This window comes from Anas platyrhynchos, chromosome 3, assembly GCF_047663525.1.
Source record: "Anas platyrhynchos isolate ZD024472 breed Pekin duck chromosome 3, IASCAAS_PekinDuck_T2T, whole genome shotgun sequence".
In the NCBI taxonomy this organism is placed as follows: Eukaryota; Metazoa; Chordata; class Aves; order Anseriformes; family Anatidae; genus Anas; species Anas platyrhynchos.
The window spans coordinates 14,777,022-14,804,751 of NC_092589.1; the positions used below are offsets into that span (position 1 = coordinate 14,777,022).

Genomic DNA, 27,730 nt, shown 5'->3' on the forward strand with positions numbered 1-27,730 from the left:
GCTTGCTGAAAGTCCCATAATTGCTCTGTTCTACAGGATCACTTTTATGTTTTCCCATCTTTCTGATTGTTTTAGGGACGGTTTGATTTAGTTTTCTTAGTTTGGAGTGTGTTCATATGAAAGGATAGGGCAGAGAACTGGGACTGCAAGTGTTTCCCTTGCCTGTCTTTTGTCACTGCCTTGTATCTTCCAGAAAGAGTCTTTCCAGGCAATGCCTCCACTCTTGAACAAAGAAGGGGGAAGCTATGAAATGCACACATCCCCATCCCCAAGGCTTTTGAGTGTGGGCTCTTACTCTGAATTATTCTCTGACCAGTCCTGCTGGGATATGTTGTATTTGGGAGCAAATTTCCCTTAAGTGTCATCAGACAGTTGCCAGCTTTGACTGTGGCATGCAGAAGGGTGGGGTAAGCATCTCTCTCCCTCTGGGAGCAGATATCAAGTCAGCAGATGCAGGAGGGCCTCTCAGAGAAGGTGCATGGCAGTACAGACTCACAGACAGGAGCAGAAGTGGGCAGAGGGCCTGCCAGCTCCATCCTGGAGTGGGCATGGAGCATGGTGAGGATGTGACACGTGAGAGGAGGCAGGCTGAAGCTCTGACCCTTCAGAGTTCAAGCCCTTAGCTCCCCACAAAATGCCATTCTTCCCTCAGCTCAAGACCCTCTGAACTGCCTTAGGAGTTTTCCTGGACCTATGGAATCCTAGAATATCCCCAGGTGGAAGGGACCCACAAAGATCATAGAGTAACTGGAGAGGATCTGTGGAGTCCAGCTGTAGAAGACAGAGCTGGAAACTTTTGTGGACCTCTGGAACAAAAGTGGTCATGTTGGATTTTTCCATGTCTTTGTTTTAAAAAACTGATTTAGTATGTGCAGTGACAAGATCCTTTTTTTTTTAAAAAAAAAAAAAAAAAAGTATCTTTTTAAAGTGCCAAGAAGGAACATAGAGCTTAGCTGGAAGAAAAATGAAATACTTACAAAGCAAAGAACACAGATGATAAATGGGTCCAAAGGAATCAGCCTTGAATGACTGCATGCCACATTTTGGGTGGAAAACTGGTGACTGGCTCATTGTTAAAACAGTCCATATTTCTTGTGGGAAGTAACCATGCAGAGTAGTAACACTAATGCAAATAGAAATTCTCTCCAGAAATGATTTCTGAGAACGCCAACAGTATTAAAATAGTTGCTTGCTCTCTCCAAATAGACACCACTGAGATAATGAAGAACTTAGAAATTGGTGTAATTCCAGCAATGAGCCTGTAACTTTCCTCTGCAGGCAGACTGATGATTGATTTACCAAGTAAGATAAAAAGAAGAAAAAAAATATTAAAGCCATGCAGATCTAAGACAGTGAGGGAAGTAGGGTTGGATTTTGCTGTCCATAAGATCATGTATCATGGCCAGGTATTTCTGCTACCAGGGAAGATCTGTGAGGGTAGAAGAAAGAAGGAGGGAAAGAGTTTAGGCTGGGAATCCAGTTTACTTTCTCTAGATGTTGGTGAGGTTACAGGGAGTGCTTTCCTTGTGTTTCCTGCCACAGCCATGTTTTCTGTTTTCTGGCTTCTGGGCCCCAACACACAGACCCTGTGCACATGGAGGCAGTAGCTGCAGGCAGAAGGCCCTAATAAGAGTTGGGCAGTGCTGATTCTTGTGTACGAGCTGTGGGGAGCTGCACAGAGCTGGCCCTGTGGGAGTGCTGTGGTGATTTGTATGTGACAAGGGTGGCCATCTTCTCCATTTGCTGGTAGTCTCAGGCTGCAGTCCGGAGTGTCTGTCCTGTTTTATTGTATAAACCTGCCCATCAGCTTGTTATCTCCAACGCCAACTAGTGCCTTGAGATCATTAGGAACATGGTCGCAGAATCACAGAATATCCCAAGTTGGAAAGGACCCACAAAGACCACTGAGTCCAACTCCTAGCTCCACACAGGACTACCTAAAAATTAAAGCTCATTGCCCAAGTGCTTCTTGAACTTTGGCAGATCTCTCTGCAAGGCCTCTCCACCCACTGAGGGGTCAACAGCTGCTCCTAATGTAGTATTGTTTGCAAACTTAGTGGTCAAAACCAGGTGAAGGCCTTGCTCTGCAGCAGCCAAGAACTGTCTACGTGGCCAGGACAGTCTGGAACAAGTGGAGGTGGCCAGCCAGCCTGAGCTTCCTGCAGGTCTGGTGGAGGGTTGTGACATCTGTAGCCCATATGCTCCTTGGTGGAGGAGGGTGGGAGATCCACCTGTGCTAGGTGTGCTCAGGTGGAGTCTCTCAGGCCAGGGGGTGGAGGAGCTGCAGGAGAATGTCATCAGACTATGCTGTAATAGGGAGGGGAGACAAGAAGTAGAGTATTACTTGAGGTTGTAAGAAGAAATTTAGAGCTTTGTGGCAGAGGCCTTCAAGGACTACTAGACAAAGGGCATCAACAGCAAAGAGAACAGCTTGGGGAAGGAGGCATTGTGGTCGCTGGTAACTTGTGGCACCAGGATGACTCTCTTCCATCTATTACCTCAACTGTACCAACAAGTAACAGATATGAAGTATTGGCAGTCAACGATGAAGTTAATGAGAAGGATTTACAGGAAGAAGCCACACCAGCTGTATATGCTAAAACCACAAAAGGAAGGGTTGAGTTCTAGCAGTGGGTGATACTCCACTGGGAGGTACCAGGTAAGCACCAGTAGCCGTGACTTTAGGGGCTGGACCTGTGGCACAGAAAATTTCTTGAGTCCTTCATGAAAGCTTACAATTAATATGGTTAAGCTGTTCTTTGCAGGGGATGCTGCATGGCTCAAGGCAAGCTGATTTGTATTGCACCTAGATATAGCTTTGCATAGGTCTTCATAGACTTTTTGTTTGAATAAGCTTTCCTCTGCATTGTATCAACAATTTTGTGATCAAGTATTGCATCTGAATTATTTCATTTCACACCTGGCTTCTTCTCTTTATTAATAGTATCTTATGCATTTAAATTTCAGGGGAAGCTAAACACAAGGCAGTGTAGCAAAGCACATCTAACAGACTCGTTTGTCAGTGTCATTTAAGTTGATGCTCTCTCTCCTTAGTCAGAAAGCTGCCCATTGATTTATGACCACCTACTTACCAGAGGAAGCTTTCCTTGAGCCTAAAGAGACTTTCAGATCACCTGTTCCAAGGGGCCCTGAGGTTTTTTTTTTTTGCTAGAAGGAAGGCACCCAGGTATGGTCCACTGGGACAAGGGGTCTCACTTTCATTGGAAACTGCAGCTTGTGGCCTTTGATTCCAGCTTTGTGTCTCTCTCTTGGACCAAGATTATTCTGAGAGTTGGTGTTTCTCTTCTCCTGTGTAGTGCTGTGCAGATGAAAAATAGTGGTCAGATAACTCATTGGCTGTTTTAGTAAATGACTCTTTATTAAAAGACTGTTATTAAATGAGAAAAGGCTCGGAAGGCCGTCTGCTGGGCGGGCTTGCATGTACATGCATTGTGTGCAATGGCTCAAGTGGAGCCTTGCAAGGCTGTCTTCTGGATTATTAGCATCAGGTGGTGTCCCAAGAGTATCCCAAGCTTGACATCAGGCATACGGCTTCATTTGTATGTTAATAATATGGCTGGCATCAGTATCTTTCTGTTTAGTTGAGAATAAATCGATTTTGAGCATAAATAACTAATAACGACTGTTGGCAGAGTTAAACACTCAGGAGATGATTACTGCAGCTACCCAGGGCTGGAAGTCACCCAATGCCTAGATAGCCTGGATAAACAGTTGAAGAAACCTTGAAAAGGGAAAAGAGAAGTTGGAGATGCCTTAGTCCAGGAGATGGCTGAACCTTCCTTGATTACTGTATTTTCTGGGGGTAAAAAGCAGCCCTACCTTTCTCTAGGACACTGTAAACAGTGAGCGGGAGATGGCTGTGGGTGGGATGCGTTTTCAAGTTTGCTGTTATCTGTGAGAGAAGGACTGGGGCTAGAGTTTAAGTTCTTGCAGTCTTACGGAGTTGATAGATGTCTGCAACAAAAGCCAACAACATAGCTTTGCTGTTTATTGGACTCAGCTCCGCTGTGCCTGCTAAAAAAGCTTTTGTGAGGTGTGTGCAGAGAGTGTTAATCTTTTCTGCTCAGAGCCGGGCAAAGTAAAACCATTTCCTTTCAAGGTCATTTGCAAGATGCTGCTGAGTTTTCAGGCTTGATAGTGTTGGAAAATGTTGGGACTCCAAGCGTGTAATAATGCAAGCACGATTTAAGACAGGTCAGAGAGGAGCTTTATTAACTACAGTAATAGTGAGAGAATGCTCAGGTAGGTTTCTTCCCTCTGCTTCCCTGTTTTCTGCCAGATGATTGCAGAGACCTGACTTACATGGTTTCAAAGAAATGAAAGAGGTGAAGGAAAAAAAAAATCAATGTTAATACAGCCAGGTGTGCTGGCTTTCTGGAGTCCATTCTACCTAAGAATGGACTCCAGACTATCACTCATATGTTAACAAGATCAAGTATTCACTCCTGGGGAGAGAGAGACTCCTTGTCTCCATCTCTCCCAGACTTGTTAACTGCCACAATTATTTTCCCACCACAATGGTAAGTAGGATTTGTTCAAAGAAAAGCTCTAGTTAACTTCCTCCAGCCCTTTTTGGCTTCCAGTCTTTGGTAGAAAAAGAAGAACCAGAAAACAGCTTTGTCAAAAGATTCCTCTACTCTGTTGCTTGGAAAAGGCTAACTTTTCTGGGAAGGCTGATGCCGGGGTTAGTAAAATTGGGAATGTTTTTCTGAGATTTAAGCTTCCTTTCTCATCAAAGGCCATGTCTACACAGTTAGTCACTTAGAGATATCAATTAGCCAGAATAGTGGTGGATTAGAGCCAGGTGCTAAGAACTAACCCCCTGTTCATGTGGTTTATTGACTCTAGTAGAAAGCCTGGAGTACTGCTAAAAGGAGATCCAGGTCTTAATGAGGTGCTTTAAAGCAGGGAGTTATTTATGAGGGTCGCTTGAGTTGAGAGCAAGGGTACAGCCTCCAGGTAATTAAGAATGGGTGAATAGTTGAAATAAGTGCTGCAGTCAGTAGCTTAGCAAGGCACCTGCTCCAGCAGGCCTGACTTGGCCATCCCATTTTTTTTGTTTAGGTGGTGTTTTTGAGAATCAAATTTGAATACAGCTCTGCCCATCCTGGCTTGAGGGGAAGCATGGGAGATGCCTTCTGAGTGGCAATCTTGTGAGGAAGGGTGCTGCTCTTAGCCTCTCCAGCCTCTGCTGGTAAACTGTGGAGGTGATTTTTCAACTACCCCAGTTTCTCAAATGCTGAATCTTTTCCAAGAAGGCCAGACCATTTAGATCTCCAGATCTGGATCCATGTAGACCATGTGTCCATGCTTTCTTAGTTCCATCTGGAGTCCATTAGAAGTCCATGAATCCTTGAGCTGAGATTGAAAACCACTGCCACAGATAGAGACAGAGAAGCAAATTGCTTGTGTAAACCAACAGGGGGGTGGCAAAGTTGCTGTAATATGGTGCAGTGAGAGAACTAAACCTTGTGCAATTTGTCAAATTAGAAGTTTCTGTTGTGGTAATTTCTAAATGAGCTTGCTTCATAGGTCAGAATTTTGTGCTGAACACTCAGGTGTGTGTTTTTGCGTGTTTGTGAGAATAAATTACTTCTTGTCTCTCTTCTGTCATGTCATGGGTGGGCACTGTAAACAGTACTAATGAGGATCTCTGTTTGTAGTACATATGATTAATCTCCACCAAGTAAAATTAAGATGGGCTTAATTTTATTTTTAACCTTTTGAATGTTTTCAGAGTAGGTGATTTAATTAAAAACGAGATGTGGATGAGCTGGAACACCTGCATTTGCTTTTGTGATATATTCAGATTTGGGAATGAATTGTAGGTGTACCTTTTTTATAGGGCCACTGAAGGGGACAGAATAAAAGCAGCCAGTGGAGGCTGAGAACACTGATTCTTCTTAGTGCTGCATTGCACCTGCAGATGTGAGCTGGAAAGTGTTTGTGTTGCATATTGAAATGGCAGGGAGTACTTGGAACAGTTCTCTAACCCATATAGGCAGGCCTGTGTTTAACTATACAGCACATGACTGTTGAATAAGGTTTGGTATCCATTAAAAAAAAAAAAAAAGGCATTTATGCAGAAGTGATGGCCTCTCCCTCCATGCCCTGAGGTGTCAGATGAGCTTTCCTAGACCTCACTCCTGCAGTCAGGTACTCATGGGTCAGTCTTGGCATGGTGCAGAGCTGTCTTGGGCCAAGTTTGATGGGAGGCTGGAGTTGCTGTTGTGTCCTCTCCTGTAACTCATGCCTCCTACCCAGCACCCTGGTGAAAAGGAAAAGGTCACTCCAAATTTGCTCCCCAGACCTTGCCATGTGTGGCTTGGAAGTGGGAAAGCCTGTGATTAATGGCAAATGGTAGCAGATGTTGTGAACACTGTGTCTCACTGTTTTCACTTCCCAAGAAGCCATTCTCAAGCCTTTCTGATGAATTTTGTTTAACCTGCAGGTGGCCTACACAGATCTGAGGAACTGCTGTGCATCGCTTCATCAGGCCAGTAAAAAGGATTTTTTTGTTTTCTGCATAATGGTTGATAGAGTGACCAAACTCAGGTTTGCTAGAAAAAACCTTTTTTCCCTCTTGCTTTGGATCCTAGATTTATTCCTACAGTGATTTAGAAATGTATTATATAGAGGAAAATCAATGGAAATACTTGAGCAACAGGTTTATTATAAAGAAATAGGGTACTCTTCTACTTCTTTCCCAGTCTTGCTGTGGAATGAATGTCATATTTCCTGAAAACTAAATATAGTGAGGTGCACTGAATACCAATGAACGTGCAGATTTGAGTGAAGTTGTTACAAACAGATCTTTGGGAATTCTGCATGGCTTCAATAAGGATCTTAGATTGTCGAACACATCTGAAATATTGAAGAAAATTTAAAGAAAGTGCTCAGAAATGTTTTGTGCATTTTGTATTTCTGTGAATATTTTAAAGGGTGAGGAGTCAGGTGTATTTAAATAGCAAGTGTCCTGCTTCGGATAGAGTGGAATGTCTGCTCAAGCCAGAATTACGGCTTAGAAAACTCCCATCTTTCCTGAGAATGCTCTTATCAGGACCTTGCTTTGATCTCTGTGCTTCATGGCTTTGCAGGGATGACTGAGGTATTATTAGCTGTTGAGATAAGAAGCCCAGTTTATTTCTACAACGCTATTGTTCTTCATCTCTGCTATCTTAAAGAGCACCCGTTCAGCCAAATATAGCAGCGGTGGTGCCCAACCTCAGGGGTTTAACCAGAGCATGTGTGAAAGGAGCAATCCTACTCTGAGTTTTGCTAGCAAATGTGCCTGGGGGAGGTGTTGGAGGTGATGGGGTAAGGCTGGGGAAGTACCTGGCTCAGGATACATTAGGAAGAGATGTGGTTTGAGTTGTCCATCCTGGGGATGTGGGGATCTCTGACAAGTCACTGGGAGAGGGAACTTCTGTGTGGATTTGTAAGGGGGACAGGGTCTGCTCTGTTATTTCAGCAGGTGGGTGAAGCTGAACTCAAGCTTAGAGTGAGGCCAGCAGCCTGGCAGGGGATGTTGCATTCTCATTCCAGTGCTGTGCACCAGTGACTCAGCTCAGTCTCACCAGACAAGCTGGAGAGGGAAAGGAATTGCCCTGTGGGACTACAGTCTTGCTTCAGCCCTGCTGGGCTTGCTTCCTTTTCCTCGGAAAGCATTCATCAGAAGACACGCTGAGACATCTCTGTGCTGCAGCCAGTGCCCCGGCCGTACAGCATCTCTGCAGACAGCTTCGCTGTTAAGAGCCAGTTTTCCAGCTACGCAAGGGGTAACTGCTCAGACTGTTCAGACTACGCTCCATAAAACTTGTCATAGCCTAATCCAGAGGCAACCTGCAAAGAAGGGATGTAAACAGATAGAGACCCCGCTGCATAGCTTGTGGCATTTTTGGTGTTTCCCTTTGGGGGGGGAAAAAACAAAAGCCTTGGGAGGAAGGCATGAACTCTTGGTAAGCTTCCGTGAGCTTGTTGGCTGTATCATGAATACCTCTGGTTCAGACACAGAACAAGGATGCTGGTGAAAGCAGTTCTGCCACAGCCTTAAATATAGTGGCACAAAGCCTGATGCTGAAATATTGCAGGCTGCCTTATTTTACACCCTCTGTCATGAGGTTTAATTTGTAGTAAATCTGAACATAGGCAGCTGCTAAATCCACATGTAGTTGACCACAAACAGGCCGAAAGCTTTCTTAAACCTATTCATGCTGTAGAGACAGTGCTATCAACACAGTGCTCTCGTGTGCATGCTAGATTTGTTATCTCGTGCTAGTGAGAAAACTCAGACCCCTAGCACTTTCACTTAGCAAGTAAGCTGCTTATATATCATCCAGCCAGGCCTGATTAAAGTGACTCTTTTCTGCTTGTCCCCAGAAGGACATAAATAAATGTAAATTCAGACACGTTCCTCGCTTAGGGACATGTCCTTGTGAAGATGCACGCTGTAGGATTTTTTTTTTTTTCCCCGAAGTGCCATTGATTGTATTCTTTGGTCTAAACTGAGAAGGTCCTCAGGATTTTAAGGGGGCTTGTAGGGGTGGTGTGTGTGGGGAACAACTGGTTTTATTAGCAGCACACAGTTTGGGAGGGAAGGAAGGAAGCCCTTGGCAGTGCTTGGATCCCACAGGGAGCTGTAGGATTCTGCCAGTGGGAATAGGGCCGGTCCCTCCTCCTAACATCTAGAAGGGAAGGCAATATAGTAGTTTGGGAAGGGTTTTGGGGGAATCTAGGAACCTAGATTCTAGAACATTACTCAAGGTTGATTCCTTGTCCTCCTCTGTGCCCACCCTCTGCAAGGCTCTCCTTCCTCCAGGACCAGCACAAGCAGAGCAAGGGCAGGCTGTGGTGCAAAGGGGCGGGGAGCTTTTTAGCAGCTCAGACTAATGAGCTAGTCCTGTTAACTTGCTCTTCAGAAAGTTCACATTGGCAAAATTAGCTCTTGAGGAAAAACGAGAGTGCAATTTTAAGTGTCCTATGAGACTCCTAAAAGCGCAGGTTGTGTTTGCACATCCAGAACTGCAAATGTTTTGATGATCTCCAGATTAATTGAAGGATGTTTCAGTCTGATTTAATTTGCTTATTGCCCTGCTGCCAAATTATGTATCTCTGATATGAGTGGATGCATTTATGCTTTTTATCCTAATTATTGATAAGTAAGTGTGAGCAGTAAGTAATAGTGCCTAGACCCAACCTCAGAGGGTGAGATTTTTTTTATTCATCAGGACTTCACAGAGTATAAATGGGGATGGTGAGACCATGTTATTTTAGGGCTAGGAAAGCAGTCATCTTAGGGGATTTATCCTGTCCAAGGTCAAGGACTAAAGCTGCCCCCAGCAGGCTTCATTTCCAGCTCATCAGTTCTGTGAAAACCACCACAATTGTTGTTAAGCCAAGCTGGTTTGGGGATCTGGGTGAGTGTGGGCTAGGGGTCAATTGTACGAGTCCTGTAGAGTCACAGAATGGTTCAGGCTGGAAAGGGACCCTAAAGACCTTCTGGTTCCAAGCCCCTGCCATGGGCAGGGACACCTCCCACCAGATCAGGCTGCCCAAAGCCCCATCCAGCCTGAGCTTCAGGGATGGGGCATCCACAGCTTCTCTGGGCAACCTGTGCCAGCACCTCACCATCTGCGTGGTAAAGAATTTCTGCTGAAATCTTAAATATGCTGTGTCTATGCAGCTCTCCTGCCCGGTAGAGTATGTGTCAGGCCAAACTTAGAAAACAAAGCAAGTGCTGCAGACCCCTGTGGACCAAAACAGCTGTTGTGCAGTGTGATGTCTTCCTCCATGTAGAAAATATCTTCCTCCTGCAGAAAGGATGCTTTTAAAACGTGTATATGCGTGGACATTTCCAACTTCTGGGTGACCTGTTGGAGGACTTACAGAGAATAGGTATTTAGGAAGGTTGTTGGGAAAAGATCTGAGTATTTCTTGATAGTAGTAGGGTAGACTAGAAGATGACATGGAGAGCTCAAGGTGTTTAGTTGGGAGGCTTTGAGGTAGTGGTCCAAAAGCTGGGCGTAGCCAAGTTCTCTGCTCTGAAGAAGGCCTGTTCCCATTACAGCTCTCTGCTCCTCTGGGTGCTCACTTCTGTGCAGGGGTTTAACACGAGCCTGGGATAGCTGTGATGTTGTGGTATGGGATTGCTGATTGGTGTGCTACACAATTTGTGTTTGAATTGGCTTTCAATTTCTGGCTGCTGCCCTCCTTTCTCAAATCTAGCTGCTGGTAAGTAGAGCAGTTGCATGTTCGGCTTCCTGATTGATTCAGTATGAACAGGGTTAATGGGGGGGGAGGGGGGAAGGTGTTAATGTTTGGCAGTTATATGTTCTTCACATGAAACTGTCCTTCTAGGCACTCTTCCAGAATTTAGATAACTTCTTAACAAGAATTTTGTCACTTCCCAGTGAGCTGTGTGAGTCTAGCATGTATCAGAATACATAATAATCATTTTAACTGCAGGACTTTATGGTGATAAGGGATATTAAAAATAATAATAAAAAGATCCTTGACTTTAAAAAATAGTACTTATTGCAAGATCAAGAGTTTAAATGCTAGAAGATCAGATCTTGCCCCCTGTTGAACTACCTAATTAACCTAATGCTCCAGCTATCTTCCAGTTTTTCCAATGAGATAGAAAATGTTTTACAATCTGGAAAGGTTATGGAGGTGGAAATACTGGGCTTTCTGATCTAATTCTGTAATGGGGACAAATAATGGAGAAGCAGAAATGAATACAGTGGAACTCGTGCGTGAGGATTAGTTTTGGTCCCTTTCTCAGCTGTGGTGCAGTTGCACAAAATAGTTGGAGATGAAAACTGAGGTTATCAGCCAGGACCAAGCACCCTGTCACACTGCAACAATTAAAATGGATAAATATACTTGTTAAATACAGAAGAATGATTTTAGAGTACAGGAATACTCTGACAGCTGAAGCTCTGGATGAAGGAATTGTTTATTTATATATTTTTCCTGCACAGTAAAACATACTTCTCCAGGTGGGACCACGCAGGCTTCTGATGCCATCAGCCAGAGGATCACTACGTGGAGCCCCAGGTGAACATGCTTGAAGAGATAGTTCTGGAGCAGGGGGGGCTGTGTGCCTCAGACACTTCTTCCTGCGTCAAGCATCCCAGACTGAGGTTGATAGAGCTGTAGCAGTGTCTGAAGGTGCAGGCCAGCACCATAATGAGTAGCTAGTATTGCCTTTCCAGGGCAAATTTCCAGTGAAAATCCTAAAGTTCTCTGACTTTTTCCTGTTCTCCCAAAGCAGATAGGATTTATCTTCTTTATGAAAACCTGCAGTTCAACATCTCTGCTATCTAGAAATGCTTTTAATTGGGATGATCAGGGAAAACTGGGCAGTGATCATTTGGGGACAATGAACAGAGCCTGTTCTATCTACAGATTCCTCCTGCCTGTTTTGTGGAAGGACTTAAACCCAGCATGTGAGGGGTTTTGGGATCACCATATTAGCCATGGATATGTGTCTGTTGTTGCAGAGCATGTGCCCTCTCGATGTGCAAACCAAGCTAAGCAGGATTGAGGGAGTGCTTGGTAACCTCCCAGCTGCTGCAATTTTGTGCTTTCCTTTTTCTAAATACGCCTCTGGAAGGAACGTCTGATGCAGCAGTTCTTGTTTTCGTGTCCTGATTGCGCAGCTGTCATTTCAAGTCTGCTTGGCAGCATGACAAGATCAATAACACAGAGAGGTATAAGTGGGTATTTCACCACTCTCCGCACTTGAATAAATTGACTGATTGTTCCGTAATTTACACACTCGGTGAAGGACTGCTGAGTCAGGTACCCATGGGTACTCGTGCCAGCACATTGCTAGAAGCAAGGATGTGCTTTCCAGCAGTGGTCTGGAGGGACTCTGAGGATTAATGGGCTAGTGTAAATTAGCACAGCTCTCTAGTGTTAGCAGTACTGTTTCAGACTCTTTTCCTAAAGAAATAAGGCTGGTGTGATCAGTGCCTGGTCTTTCGTCCACTCCCAATAATTCCTGATCTTGTTTGACAAACTTGATCAATCAGACAAATGAGCAGAGTTCCCAAAGCTAATGATTTTTTTTTCCCATGAAAACTGGAAAGATTACTGTCCAGAGACAGTCCTGATAGACTCAGCACTTTGGTGCTGTTTCGAGTCAGCTGGTGGCTGGCTGGGATCAGCATTCAGGGGAGCTGCAGGCTGTGCCCGTCCCAGCTGTGAGGGGAGAACAGCAACAAGCGTCTTGGGAGACACGAAGAGAAGCTGGGAGTAATGCAGTGCAGAACGGTAGAAAAGCAAAAATTAGGATGCAAATGTGGTAGAATTAATTCTGATAGTTAACAAATTGGCTTATTAATGAACTAGATAAGGCAGGAAAATGCTGTTTGCGAAGAAAGATTTGTATTTTTCCTGTTGCTGCAGTGGCCAAGTACTTTCCACTCCTGCGTGAAGTTGTGCAGCTAGCCCTTGTTGTATGTGACTTGCTCTTCCTTCAAATACACCCTTTCCACCTGCTGTCTCAGGACAGACTGCAGTCACTGGAACACTACCCTAAAAAAGCTTATGCCCGTGTCAGACTGCCTGGTGGCAGCAAGGGCAGCCCAGAAGCACAGCTGGGCACCTTCAGCTCGGTGCAGTGCTTTGGGGAGGGCTGCAGCCTGTCTTTTGGTCAGGAGCTCTGAGTTGTGTGTCCAGCTCAGATCTGCTCATACATGGTGCCACCAGAGATGATTAACTGTAGTAGAAAGCTGGCCCTCTAGAAAATTGAGCCTGCACTATCAGTTTTGTTGTAGCCATCCTTGCTCTTTCATAACACGTCCAAATTCTGTTAAAATGAATTTTTGTTGGAGAAGCATGCCCCGGGAAAAGGACTGAAAAAGCATTTTGACAGTGCCAAAATCACTGAAGCTGCGCTGGGAGAAAGCTGCAGATGTTCTTCCAGGTGGGTGAAGGGCTCTGCACCACAGTCTCCTCACTGCATTTATGTACCAAGGGTCCCTCTGCCCTTCTGATTTGCCCCTAGATGGTGCCTAGCAAGTATTCACAGGCATCTCTCTTTATCAGCAGTGAGCTGGAGATTGGCTCCACGTGGTTTAAATGGCCACAGGGTCACTACAAGCTCCAGAGAAGACAGACGTACTGCAGGCCCCTCTGGTGCAAGCACAGCAGCTGCTTGGTGCGTGGGGACTTGGCATGGCCATTTTTTGCTGTCCCCAATAAGTATATGTGTGTATGTGACTGAGAAGGATGTTGGGAGGCTGCCCAGAGCTGAACTTGACCTAATTACCTGATGTAAGGCAGAGCGTAGGCAGAAGGGCGGTGGGAATTTACCCAGCTATAAGGACTCAGGACCTCAACCTGAGCAGAGCTGGAGGGGACCGTGAAGGTATTGTTAGACTCCGGAGGTCAACCCTTCTGCCAGCTGTGGGCATGGGGAATCCTTCCCCAGCAGGAGATGCTCTCTGGGGAATAGATCAGGGAGCATATGATAAGATGGAGACGTGCCCGGGTGGCCATATGGAAGGAACACAGTGACTGGAGGAACGTGGCTGGAAATGCAGCGTTAGGCACAAGGCACAGCGGTGAGACTGCTGCACAAGCCCTGGTCACTTCTGTTGCTTTATTGCTGTGGGATGCAGCAGGCGTTTGCCAGCCTTGGGACGCGGTGGACTAGAAGGATGACTCATGCATAAAGCAGGTTTGAATTTGTTTGGTAATGTCTTTTGGTGTTTTGTGAAGAAATTTCAAGGGTTGCAGAAATCCTTCCGATCAAACACTGTTAAAATTTGTTTATTGTATGGATACGTGTTACGGAGAGAAAATGCAGAGAAATGGCAATGCTTCAATTTGGTACACAAAAGACTAACATCAGAGCTATGCAGCTTTGAACTGGACACTGGCTACATGTTTTCCATAGTGAGTAAATGTTGGAGTAAAAATCCTTCCAGTGCTTCCTTCAGTTCTGATGTCTTTAAATCACAACTGGATATCTTCAGTCTGTCAAGTTACCTGCTGTAGCACAAGGTGCAGTTTGGTGATGGCCTTGGTTTGTTAAAGGCAAGGTCATATTTGATAATCTCTTGTTCTGTTCTGGCATGAAATCTTATGAAAAATAGGGCTTTTTGTTCAAGTTTTAATAGTGAGAGTAAAAAACAACGTTAATTAGCATTAGTCTCTTTTTCCTTTTAGCATTTCCCTTCTAGCGTTTTCATGAAAGATTAATCTCTGCTTTTATTAACAACATTAAAGTGGAGTTGTTTGCATTCTCTGTGAGTAGTCTTCTTTTCAAATTAAACCTGGTAAGTACTAAAATCTCCCCTGAGAAACAAAAGGAACAAATAAAGCACTCCAGACATATTGACCAGTAGTTATGTTGAACTGAAAATTTTACTATTCATCCATTATACTCTGTTTTCTGCCAAAAGGTCTTTTTATTGTGAGAACACCCATACTGGGGGGCTACTATACAACTTGGAGACATAAAAACTTTGTAGCAGGTGACCAGAAAAGCAAGATGGTGAAGTCTGAGGGAATTTCAGTTACGACAGGCATTGCTAAGGAATATATGACTTTGCACGTGCTGGAAACAGGTGGGAAAATTAACCAAAACTCTCCCTTCTGTTGAATTGTTACATTCACAGGTTGAAGTCTGTTTGAAAACACAGGCTACGTGCTGGACATTGTCAAATCTCACTGTCACCTGAAGCTAGAGAGGACAGACAGGCTCTTTGAGGGATCTCTGGCAGGAGGAGGACTGGCCTTGGGCTCTGCGCTTCAGGTCAAATTCTTAGTAACCAACATGCCATGTGGTAATCGTCACCTAGAAGACCAAGACTTCCCCTAAAAAACCATGTCATTCACTCCATCCTCAGGGGAAGAGGTGTCCCTAAGCACAGGGATGGGCGTCACTGCAACCTGGTGACCCACGCCTGGGCTTTGATGCTGATGGGCATAGTGGGTGTCACCACCATGTGTGTAGAAGAGAAGGGGGATGCTGAATGGTTGGTTTGTAGCTGGTTCTCTGTCTCGGGCACCTTCATCTAATCTTCCCTAGACCTGCAGGGTGCTGTCACTCAGATGATCACTTCCAGGTCTAGAAAAAAAAAACTGGCTGGGAGGGGGAAATCGCCCTTCCCTGGGGTCATGCACCCTTCTGTATAAATAATACTTTCAAGTGGAGAGTTGGAGATGAGGGGTCTTTGACAATTTGAAGGAGTCTGAGTCTTGAAGGAGATTGCAAGCCTGAGTGCAACTGCTGGCTTGAACTCTGTTACCCTAGTGTTTGGTTTGAGTCCCAAACTCCAGAGCATCTCTGATTACTCACGCTCCCAGCATGGGAGCTTTTGCTTCACAGGATTAAGTGAAATGTCATTTCTAGAAATGGAGGGGAGGGGGTGTTAAATGTCTCTCTAAGCCATCAATCATTTGAGGCCTGTTGTTACAGGGTAGGGGGGTGTGGTATATTAGCACCACCAGGGAGTCCCCAGATGCTTTTGTGCCCAGCTAATCATCACTCCGCATTTGCTCTTAAAACTATTGTTGCACGAGGCCCATAATGCTCAGACTGATTTTTTTATTTTTTTTTTTTAAACAAAGCTGCTGGAGGTGACACATGGGGGCCAAGTTCCTTAAAATTATTGCTGCAATTATGGTGGAGTGGCTGCTTGCGAACTGAATACGTCCCCCTTGTTCTGAATGATTACGGTATTTGTGCCAGAGCGCTGGAGCTGGAGTTGTAATTGCTGCCTCCCTTCCTTCTCTTTCTTGGGGTGGGCTGGCAAAGGAGGGCGTGCTGAGTTAGGCAGGACACTTTTTTGTGTGTTCCTCTGTCTGGATGGTTTTCTAGTGACCCTCCTTCAACTCGAAGTTATCTCCTGATTGCTCTGCTGCAAAGTTTCTCAGGGTAACTAAATTTACCTTGGCGCTTCAAAGCAATGAACTCAAGCTGACTTCTTCAACCGGTCTGTGCCTTTGATAGGGAGAATTGCATTCACACTGCCTTGTGTAGTGCTCGGGAGCGAGGTATTTTTCTCAAAGTAGGGATATAGAATTAAATACAAAATCAAAGAGCTGAGTGCGGCTGATTTTTTCAAAAGACTGCTCTCAGTGGTACAGGAAGCTTTCTCGTTTCACGCAGTGGTAATGCAGCAAATGGGTTTTTTGCTTTGTTTTTTCTTATTATGCACAGTGGGTTATCTTTATTGTTCTCCATTACTTACTAATTTTGTTGTTACTTTCCTCCTATTTCATCCGTTGCATGTGGGATGCTTGGAAAAGAAGTTATCTGCCTAAAATGTTCGTATTGTCATTGCTAATCTCTTGCAACTCTTGCCATGCAAGAAGTGAAGGATGTTTTGGAGGTCATCTGTTGCAAAGGAGAAAGAAGACACAGTCTCTGCTGTTGCAGTGAAGTATCATGCCATTATCTGAGCACAGCCAATGCTTTCTCCTCCTCTCTGATGCAGTTTCTCATCCACCTCAATTTTTTGCTCTTTGTTTCGGAGGCCCTTAGGCTCTCTGCTTCTTGATTTCCTCTCCCGCTGCTTCTCATTCTGTTCTCTAGTTGCTTCTCTGGTGTCTAATATGAGGGATATTTCTGTCTCTTCTTTCTGATGTCCTTCAACTGCTTCTCTGTGTAACTTTTCCTCTTAGACCTGTTTGTGCTACTGGCCCTCAAGTTGTGCCGGGGAATGTTTAGATTAGGTGTCGGGAAGATTTCTTCGTGGAAGTACTGGTTAGATATTGGAACATGCTGCCAAGGAAAGTGATGGAGCTGCCATCCCTGGAGGTATGTTAAAGAGATGTGTGGATGTGGTGCTTAGGGATGGTTTAGTGACGGGACTTGGTAGTGTTAAGTGATAGTTGGACTTGATGATCTTAGAGGTCTTTACCAACCTACGTAGTTCTATGATTCTACAGGAGGGGAAAAAAATAATGGTACTCAGCTTATGGTTCTTCTGGTTGCTCTGCTGAAAAAATGAACAGCTTGCAGGAGTCAGTGTGCCAGGTGTTAATGGGCTTGAGAATCTTCAGAGCCTCAGCCCAAGGGCTACTTGGCTTGTCTGAATCATGCGCAGTCTATGAATGAGAGCAGTCTGCAAGCTGGTGTAGCCCCAGGCATTACAAGGATATGTATGTGAACCTGAAAGGGATGGGGTAGGTTGTAGGTACAGCCTGAACTTACCGTATAGGCAGGCACTAAACACATGAAATGTAGGGCTTAGGTAGGTGATGGTCTTGTCACCTTCCATACAATAATTACATCGGGTCTAGTGCTGTTTAGTCAGCAAGATGATGCTGGTCCTTAGATTCACCAAACAGAAGGAAATCTGTAGCCCAATAGGCCCAGGCTTTAAATTCTTTAGGGTTTAGGCTGTTTCTCTGAAATGCTTAGTGCTCAGAGCACTGTAGAGCTCGGGATTCCCTCTTGCCTAGTTAAATTCAGTTTGTAAGCTTGTCTCTTGCTTCTTGGATCAAAATGGGAATATCTGTTTCTTATTCTTCCTTGGCCAAATACTAATCTTTTCTCCTTCTCACAGATGTTCCAACGTGTTACAATGGGGTACAGAGTGCAAAAGCTTTTAGAGAAGCCCCACCAAAGAAGGGGATTGCAGTTGTTAATTAGGGTTGTTACGTAGTTCATGGTGCAGAGGCTGGCTGAATGTGTGCTTTGGCACAATTTTTGCAGCAGCATTAAGCTGCCTACAATCATGGGCAGCTGCAGAATGATGGGAAAACTTGCCATTTGTCACACCGTTGATGTGTCAGGTTTGGTATTAACTAGGACAGCGTGATGCAGTATTTTGCCACCTCCTGCTGCAGTTATTCATCTTTACCACGAAAGCTCAGTGTTATCTTCTACAAAATACTGGAGCTCGCCAGCTTCCTTGATAAAGGTGGGCTTTATTGTGCTATCTGATCCTACGTTTCTCTTCACAGAAAGTTCATTTAAGGGGGAGGTTGAGACAAATGAGTCTATGGGAGGCTATATTACTAAAGTTTTATTAAGTGATTTTTTTTTTTGGCTTTTTTAATTCAGTAATGAACCTCCCCAGAATGTGATCTGGTTGTTTTCTTTTTTCTTTTTTTTTTTGGTTCCCGCATTAAGAGGACAACAAACATAGTGAAATACGTGTTTGATCTCTAATCATGTAAAGGCAATCCCATCTGGCCTTGTAGAGATAGAGCTTCTGGTGCCTCGATTAAACTTGCGTGTATTCGATTTCACTTCCTTCAAAGAGGAAGAGATCCCTGCTTATCTTAAAGGTTTAGCATCAAGCACTGGGCATATGTTAAATTCTTGTTATCCTTTGGCACTGACAGGACTTTAGTTGTGGAGATTAGGTCGACAAAACAGAGGTGTAACATCCTGTCCCAAATATCTGTATGACAAAAGTATAGATCCAGCAAAACACTTGGGCATGAGACTAGCCTGTGAACAAGGCCACTGTTCTCTGAAGGGTCAGTGAAGCACGAGCTATGTGTCTGGCAAGTTTTCTTTCACAGAATCACAGAATCTCTAGGTTGGAAGAGACCTCAAGATCATCGAGTCCAACCTCTAACCTAACACTAACAGTCCCCACTAAACCATATCCCTAAGCTCTACATCTAAACGTCTTTTGAAGACTTCCAGGGATGGTGACTCCACCACCTCCCTGGGCAGCCGTTTCTCTTCTCCCCATGCTTTTTCTGAGCAGTACTGTGGATCTTCGGTCCTCTCCCTGCTGGGGCTAGTTGTTAGAGGTCCACAGGGTAAGGTGCACTGCTGCTGGAAAGTTGCTTACCACAGTCAGTGGCCTTCTTCAATATCCAAAGACCAGAGAATCTGATGTAAGTAATTAGGAGAAAATATATTTGGGTTCTTTGTGCTTCAGGGAAAGACAAAGGCTTTGACCTGTTCCTTGATATAACAAAAAAAAGCATGCAGAGCAGATGGTGAAATTAAGGCACATAGCAAGTCTTAAAATATAATATTTTCTTCAGCAAGCCTCAGAGATGGCCTCTGAGAGCACATGCCTCACTTACAGGTGTGTTTAAAATACCTGTTTAAGAAATCAACTACTCTTTTGGTTATAGTTAACTTGATTTTTAAGGAAGTTTCTTGCAATTGGGAATGTATTCCTATTGTTTTGTTGTTCAGGATTAGTGCAGTTAGATCTTTAAAATGACTGATAACTTTTTGATTATTTCTTGCCCTTCAGAAATCTTTAAGTTCTTTCTTAATTCTCTTCCCATCAGAACAGCTAAAACACATCACCAAATGGAAGTGAGTCAGTTGTTTCCATTTTCTGAAGTTCAAAGGCTTAATGCTTTTTTATTCAGTGGCATTTTCCAAAAGGAAAAGGTTAGTTTTCATGGTGTATTGAAGGACAACATTTGGAAAGCATTTCAGTGAGGGGAAAATCTGTTCAGGTTTTCTGTTTTGCTTTTATTTCTAGCTGAATCCTTCCACCTTTCAGAACTGCCACCCTGTGCTCTAGGAGCTTTGTACAGCTCCGTTTCAGGATAATACTGAAGGAAGAGAGGAAGGAAAAAATCTGCCTTGGTACAGGAAAGGCAAGGGGCTTTTGTATTCTGCATACTGAAGTCTTCTCCTTTCAGAAGCTTTCATTTTCTGGTTCTTGACAGAGCCAGGCTGCTCTGAGGCTCACTGTGGAATCATTAGCTTTAGGAAGAGGGTTTCTTACTGAACGTGAGGAGGAAGAAAAAGTCTCTCCTTGAGAGAGGTGCAGTGCTGGAACAAGCCTAGGAAGGCTGTGGGGTCTCCATCTTCGCACATACTCAGAGCTTGACTTAGATGAGCAGCCTGACCTAACTTTCATGTTGTGAGCAGGAGGCTGGACCAGAGATCTCTGCCCACTTAGACCTTTCTGTGATGTTACATCATCCATGCTTAATACGGTAGGTGTCATGTGTATTAGTACTCTTTTTTTTTTTTTTTGAGACAAAAGAGAAAGAAATGTATGTGACAAGGAGCTTCCCAGGTAAGGAGGGGAACAAGGAGCAGGAGAGAAATAACAAGTGAATGTTATTCAGTAGTGTCATGTAGTTAAACCATCAACCCTCTCCAGAGCCTCCTCTTCAAGCATAGTTACCCGCTGAACAGTTTAATATCCCAATTACAACAAGAAGTAGACTCTGAGCAATGAAGCAGCATGGCAGTGAGGAGCAAACAACTCCTACCCCTGTCTTGTATCCATTACTTCAGCTCGCTAATCGAAGTCTGCAAGCCCAAAGAAAACAGAGCTTTGAAAAGGCAGCGGCCTGGGGTGAAACCTGGCAGCATCTGTGCCCTTACCTCTGTGGATACAGGGAAAATGAGGCTTGAAAGAGGAAAAAGCCAGAACTGTGCTCAACAACGGCTGTCTCTTCCCATGTCAAATTTCTGGGGGAACCCCTTTTTCAGGCTCAAGAACTGTACCTGCATTTTTTTCTTTTCACCTTTACATTTAACTAATAAAAGGTGCACCTCCCCACTACACACACACACTTTGTCTTATGCCAAAGCAGTTTCCTGTGATTTTTATTTTTTTAGGACAGCAAGAATAATGAAAGTCCTGTGTTTAAAAAAAAAAAAAAAAGTAGGAAGAATTTTGGGAGAAAGTTATGCATCTAAGGAGGAGGAGCCTCATCAGGAGAGTGCAAATCACTAGGGAAGACAGATGGCTTGAACAAGAACAAGGTTGGTACCTAATCCAAACCCACGGGAACTACTGGGGACTGGGACACTATGCCTGGGGAAACTGGGGACAGGCAAGCCCTGGAAAAGGAAAGCAAAGAAAACCAAACAACAGAGATTTTCTGGGAGGGTGTAAAAGTAGGAAGTCAGTCCAGGAGGGAAACTAAACCTGGACAGCCTAATTACATAAAAGCTATTTTGGAAGGAAATTATGTAATTTAATTATGTAAAAGCTATTTCACTCCCTTGTCTGGGACATCTCCCCAGTTTGTGGCTCCCTCCAAAGCTGTGGCTGCTCTCTCCTGATCTTTGTGATAGTCCTGTTTCTAGTAGGAGGTTGGAGTGGAGATGTCCAGGCTTTCTTCAAACCGTACTCTTGTGTTGAATCTATCAGACTGGTCAGGGAATAGGTTTAATGTTTTTTTTTTCTTGCTGGTTTAAAGGGAATGATAATGCCTGCTGGAGAAAGAAAGTGGGATGTGCCCCAGCAAGGTGTGCTGGCAGAAACAAGCATCCTAGTCTTTGATGTGGAAATGCCATCTCTTTACCTAGATATCGGGTGGTCATGTTGTACACAGATTCTGGTTTTCTGATCCCATTAGTGATGGCTTAAGAGAAGAAGCTTGCAGAGTTAGTTCTAGGCATGATAACTTCAGTATTTAGTGTCCAGATACCTTCCTCATGGTGAATGTCAGAGCAGGTGATCCCTTATATCCTTCTTTGTGATTTCTTAGGTTGAGGTTTTTTCTAACAGTGCTGGGCAAATGCAGTGTTCATAGTGAGGGGGGACACCCTGAGCTGCCCTGTCCCTGCTAAAACTGTGCATGCTTCCCTCCCTATTGTTTTGCAGTGGTCAGACAGTCTGACTGCACCTGGATGAGTAGCAAAGCTATTTGTTCCTCTGCTCTTCTCCATTTGCACCAGTTGCTCTGAGCGTGGAGCACACAGAGCTTCCCCAGTCTTGCTCGTACGCCTTGGGCAGAGCACGGGAGTAAGAGTAAAGCAGGCTTATTCCTGGAGAATCACAAAATAGAGGAAAGCGAGAAGAGGGACATATGCTGGCATCTCCTTCAAACACCATGCCAACTGCTGAGCAGAGTGCCTTAGCTGTGCAATTACCTTTGTGGCTGCTCTTGCCCTGCCTGAGATGACAGCAACAGTGATTCTCCAGGGGCTCAGAGGAGCAGCATCCCCGGGCTGCTGGGCTGTGTGAGTTCTGTTATCACTTCGCTGTGTCAGAAGAAAGTCCTGCTTAAAACCTGGGAGATGGGCAAGAATCCTTCTGTGCAAGAGTTGCAGGAGTTCTTCAGTGGTGGGAAAGGCTTCTCTTGCCAGCTGCTTTCACCTTGATGGGTCCTTGCCAGCCCAAATCTGGGAGCCTGAGTGATAATGTGCTAAGGTCTTAACACTGATCTTATCACCGTGATGCTTTCTTCAGTGAGTCTGATACGCTGACATCCTCTGTTGGCTGTCACAGATGGAGGACTCTGTCCAGGCTCCCAGACACTGAAGGGCTAAAGATCTTTCCTTAGAAGATTGTGTACGGATGCCTCCTCCTTCACCCTCACTCTTTTTCCACTAAGAGCTTCCTTAAATTCTTGTTTTATCTCTTCTCCTTGTCCTCTTATGTTGAGACAAGCATCACTTGCACCCTCTCCCTTGAGGGAATTTTCCACAGACTGCTGTTTCCTCCCCCCACTCAGCAGGGCAGTCACTTATCTGGGGGCTCTAATAGCCCTGGCATCCCTTTGTTCCCCAAATATACCTGTCTGTCACCATTTGCAATAAGCACTGGCTTCTTAGGGCAATGGGTGTCGGTTCTAGGTGTTTGCTGTCATTTTTAGAAACTGTTCTTGAATGGTTTGTGAGGTTTCCAGTTCTGGGCAAGATGGGTTTGCCCTCCAGCATACAAATACTGCGTGTTGGGAAGTCCACGGGGAAGGATGTCTCCATAATTTAAACCAGGAGCCAGAAGGGGAGTGTGCGACTCAATGAACTCATGCTGGGCCAGAAGAAACACTCATTGTGCATGCTCCTGCAAAGGTGGGCAACCAAAGCACCGAGGAGGTAAGGAGCTAGACCCAGAACAGGCAAACTCATTGAGCCAACATCTGCAAAGGGGGCTTCAACACTCCCAAATCCAGTCCACCCCCTGTGCAGCTGGGGAGACAACCTACTTCTGTCTTTGAAGTTGGATGCTTAGACGCCTCTAGCTTTTGCAGTTTCTCTCAAAGTAGAAGTTGTGAAGCTTTTTTTTTTTTTTTTAGCAGTCTCTCCCTTAACTCGTGTAAATTGCCAAAAGCAATCTATGGAAAAGTTGCAATTTTTAATTAAGCCACGTGCCTCTGCAGACCTGCCTTGTCCTGTGTCCACGTGCTGTCTTCTGAATGCCACCTCCCTGTATCTATGCTATCCACCATGTCCCCGGGCAGCAAACGTGTGCCTTTGGAGCATCAGCTGTGGGCGCTTGGATGTTGTATGTTGGAAAGCTTGTTTGAACAGCTCTGTCCCTGTGTGTGTGCTTCCTTTCTCATGCTATCTGCTGCACACTGGGAAATAAAACTCCAGGGACACAAACTCTGGTGACGCCAGTATTAATAACCACCTGGCCACCCTGACAGCATGTCCCCTGCTGAATTTACCAGGCAAGCTACCCAGAAAAGTGTCAAGTCAGGCTTTTGTGATGTGCTTTACCAGGGCAACTGAATCATTCAGGAGGACATTTGTTATGGAGCAGAGGGATAAATGTAATCTTTCATGCAGGTTTTCAGTGTTTCTACGTATCAGTGTGTCTTTTCTTCCCCAAAGCACAGTGTGAGACCCTTCTAGAGTAGAAAATTCTGTTTTATGTTTCGCTGAGTATTTGAAGTCCAGCACAGAAACTTTTTCCTTGTGCTCAGCTATGACTGAACCTGCCTTGGTTTCTCAGGAGAAAAGCTTGCTAGGACGGAGAACACTGAGAGCTCCTTTGATGTACTGATGAAATCATTGCTGCGTCTTGTATTCCAGCAAGCACGCCACTGTGCTTTATTTATATTTTTAATGTAATGCCATTTTGTTTGTATCAAAACTGGCAATGAAATTAATATACAGTATATAAATGCATTATAGAAAGAGAAGAACTCTGGCAGTTGCTCTAGAGAAGTGATTAAAATTTAAAAGGCAATTTGCCAGTAGGAGAAAACAAAATAAACTCATTATTTACCATGGATACATCCCTAATGGAGTGTGGAAATTATTTTATTAATGATTTTGATATTTCAGAGCATTTTGTTTTCTTTTTCTTGACAACTACAAAAGATCTGCTGCTTTACAGGAGAGACGATTGCTCTGCAAGTTAACGCTTTCTGTGGCAAACCCAGTTGCTCTGGCAACTGCTTTCCTTCTAGAAAGATAATCTTCAAGAAATAACTTTCTCTCTTTTGGGCCAAAGTACTTGTAAGTCAGCTTGGTTTGTTCTTCTGGGTGCTCAAGGCACCAGAAGGAAATTGGTGCAGAAGTGCTGATGCAGGAGGTCATCAGAGCACTACAAGAAGAGTGCAGAAAAAAAAAGTCCTCAGGCTCTTTAGACTGGAAGTTAACAACTTCATAACATGTAGAAAAGAGGAAGATATCTTCCAAAACCCTTGTGAAAAAGGCACAGGGGTAGGGCATAAAACAGTTCACAAGGCACTTAGATAAACCTGGTACTTCTCAGCCAAGCCTTATATTCCTCAGGGACTTTTTTACTGGGACAGTTCCCTGTGCAGCTCTTAAGGTGGTTGTCTGTAACTCCCACTCCCTAAAACTTGGAATTTCTGAAAATATTACTCTGTATTTAAGAGTTTTTGAGTTTTACAGAGCTTTGGTTTTAGTGACTTTTCCAATACAGGCCTAGCTTATCTGATTTTACCACGTTAAATCAACTGGGATACAAACCATCCCAAACTCAGGGTGGTTTTATCTGATAAAAATCATTGGGCCCTTCAAGCAGCAGAAATAAAGTGGGCTCCTGAATGCTGTGCCCACCTGTGGCTTTATTTATTTATTTTTAATTAGCTTCACAGAAAGCAAAGTGGCAGTGATTTTCTGTTGACACCAAGGCGGTCTTTACGTTTTGTTAATTGAATAGCGTGGCAGTAAAGCCTTGATGTGTTAATTGCTTGTGTTGAGATGTGTAGTGACTGAATAATTAGGGTGTCTGCAAGAAGACAATGCTTGGGTTAGGACAGCTGTTGGGCTGGACTGTCCCTGATACGGAGATTTGGAAAGCTGAAAGCTGTTACCCATTAAGGTAACTGTTGTGTGAATAGGGTAAGTGGAAATGTCGAAGCAGTGGAAAATAGTGCCCTGAATATCCCCTGGGATATGTGTATGCTGCACTTTAAGCATACATGGAAATGAGATTAATTTTACTTCATTTTGGCTGTCTGTTTTACCTGCTGCAGGAGGCTGAGTACAGAAGAGCTACCAATCCCCTGGGCTGTCAGGATGGTACTTTTAATCCTGCTAATCAAAGGATATTAATGGTGCCTTCTGCTTTTTGCATGTGACTCTGTCCTTATTGTAGTAGAGCAAAAATCATAAATGTAGCCAGATCTTGTCTCCTCGAGCTAATCTAATTGTCAGCTAAGGTGTCTTAACCTAGTATCTAAGTTTGTGCCTTCAAGGCTTGGGACAACTTGCATTCATATTTACCTTAGCCTAGGCTATGTTCTCTGATAGCCCTTGAAGCTGCTAAACTCCAGAGGTTGACTTTTTTAAATTACTCTAACAGATAGGAACCAAAGTCATACTGAAATATGACAGAAGGTATTGCTCCTGAGGAATTTTAACTTGTTCTTTCCTTTTAAATTTAAAGTCTTGTGAACTAAGGAAGCAAAATAAATAAATAAATGTTTAGCCAATTCAGGGGAGCACAATGTAGTGAAACAGTTGAATCTGAATAAACAAATTGGATGCTTACCTGCAAACTAGTTGGCTTGGTCTCCTTGAGTGTAGGGTTTCTGCTCTCTTTTAGGGTTCCTGCTCTCTTTGGCCCCATGCCCACACATCTGGGACAGGAAGCCACCCCATTTCTTTACATGGTAGGTATGACAACCTAGGGACTATCATAGTTAATCTACTACTAACTACTCCTTGTATGCTACTGACCTACTTTTATCTTTCCATCAAGTAGGTCTCAAGTACCACACACTTGCCCCATCCCTCCCTGGGACAGAGGAGATCCCCAACTAGCAGATTTTGCTGCTGACTCTGAACAAGGAAGGGAAGTTGCCAGCTGGTGTTTTTGAAGGAACTCCTGCTCAAAAATGTAGGCTTGGAAAAGTGCTGCACATTCTGAGCCTTTTTGGGGTAGGGCCGAAAGGTTTGCTCTACCTGCAGTGATTGGCACCTTTTAGAAGTGAAGCAGGGTTTGCTGGTAGCTTTTGAGTTTGAGTCATTGAATTTCAGTGGAGCTTGGTTTCTTTATTTGCTTGTTTCTTTCTTTGGATTGTTTCTGCTTCTTTTTATTACACACACAAACAAATATTGTTTTAAACTGCTTAGCCCAGCAGTTCCTTTGTCATTACCATGTCCTGCTGTTGTAACATGCAGGAGAATTTTACAAGACTTCTGGGCAACTTCACCTGCTCCTAATATTAGTAATCCCTGCCTATGCTGTATGGCAGGACTATCATTATTTGCCTTGGAGCAGCATCCTATTCACTGTGCCTCCTCGTTTCGAAGTATGAGGTGAAGAGATGCTGTTTCACAGCTGGGAAATCTGGAACACAGAACACTTTTTGAGTTGAGTCTCTCTCCTCAGGTGCCTTTAGACACCCATTTCCAGTCCACCTAACTTGTCCAGGGTCATAGACATCTACAAGGCTGGCTTTCACCTGCAAAGCTAGGAGTGGGCAGAGTGGTTTTGGACAGTGGCTGAGTTCTTGGGTACTGCCTGATGCCAGCAGCTGAAGGACAAAGCCTGACTCTGAGGAAATGCTTACAGGAGGACCTGCTTTCCCTGACCCGTGACTGCCCTGGCCATGCTAGGAGAGCAACTTGAAACTCTAAGCAACTAAAATGTGCTAAATACAGTCCTGTCAGATAGGAATCTTTATTCCAAGCAGAGGTTACCTGGAGGGTGAGCAGCTCGGGGCAAATTAACATTACTGAAATAATAGAGTGAGCTTAAACCTGTTTCTATTCATCTGGCAAGTGCTTTCATGCTAATAATGGAAAGGGCAGCGGTATTATGTAGTAATGGCCCTCCTTTCCATTGTTCTGTGAAACTTCACTTCATTAAATGGCAACCTTTCTCCTGGCCCTAAATAGTAAACTATACCCGTAGCAATATAAAAGCACTTCAATATTTTATAACAGCTAAGGCTGCCTGCTATCTATAATTACAGTCAATACTTGGACTGGAGGGAAATGCCTTAATTTTCTTAATGTTTCATGCATGGAAAAACAATCAGGCTTTTCCTGTATTTGTAATTGCATTGGCTGGCTCTAGATGCGTGTGCTTTTCCAAATTATTACCAGGCCCTGGCAAAGGTAGCATTGAAGTAAAACCTTCTTGCAACTAAATGATACGTCTTGTTGCAGCCTGCTTGTGCAACTTACTACCTCAAGTCCCATTTATCTTTCAGGTTACTAGCTCCACATTCAAAGACCTTAAACCTTGATTAAATTCTGCCTGGAAAGCAATGAGCCTGGGAGCTTTGTGTAGTCCAACCCTGACAAGTACCAGATGTGTGGTGTGCCATCCCCCAAAACCATCTGGTTCTGCTGGGAAAGGGAAAAGAGAAGTCTGAGATATTTTGGATGTGGAAGAGATGGGGAGCGACTTTGCTCAGCTAATGAAATTGCAATTCATTAGCTGAGAGAAGGGAGAGGAGAACGAGGAAGAAGCTGTAAATTTTAAGGATCTTCCTCTTCTCTGGGTCATATTGCTGTTCCTTGGGAAAGGAATGTCAGGGCCACGAGAGCTCAGGCCACACAAATCCTTGAAGAAAGGGAGTCTAAGCTTGCTCACAGGTGCATGGAGGTTGTGTTCATAAAGTGTGGTCCCTG

At 44.2% G+C, this 27,730-nt stretch overlaps 2 long non-coding RNA genes across 5 annotated transcripts in view; both read left to right on the forward strand.

Moving 5' to 3' along the window:
• LOC140002096 (uncharacterized) overlaps positions 1-26,854 on the forward strand; it is a 31,823-nt gene extending 4,969 nt beyond the window's left edge. For 2 of the 4 annotated variants that reach the window (XR_011808032.1, XR_011808031.1), the window contains 3 exons: positions 6,473-6,517; positions 25,692-25,758; positions 25,851-26,854. This is a non-coding gene — a long non-coding RNA (uncharacterized lncRNA). Of the gene's footprint in view, positions 1-6,472; positions 6,518-7,495; positions 10,215-25,691; positions 25,759-25,847 lie in introns of those variants that run through there. The other 2 variants (XR_011808033.1, XR_011808034.1) reach the window with 2 other exon arrangements.
• LOC140002097 (uncharacterized) lies at positions 20,445-23,903 on the forward strand. The gene is made up of 2 exons (XR_011808035.1): positions 20,445-20,695; positions 21,543-23,903. It is a non-coding gene; the product is annotated as an uncharacterized lncRNA (long non-coding RNA).
• Positions 26,855-27,730: the final 876 nt, after the last annotated feature.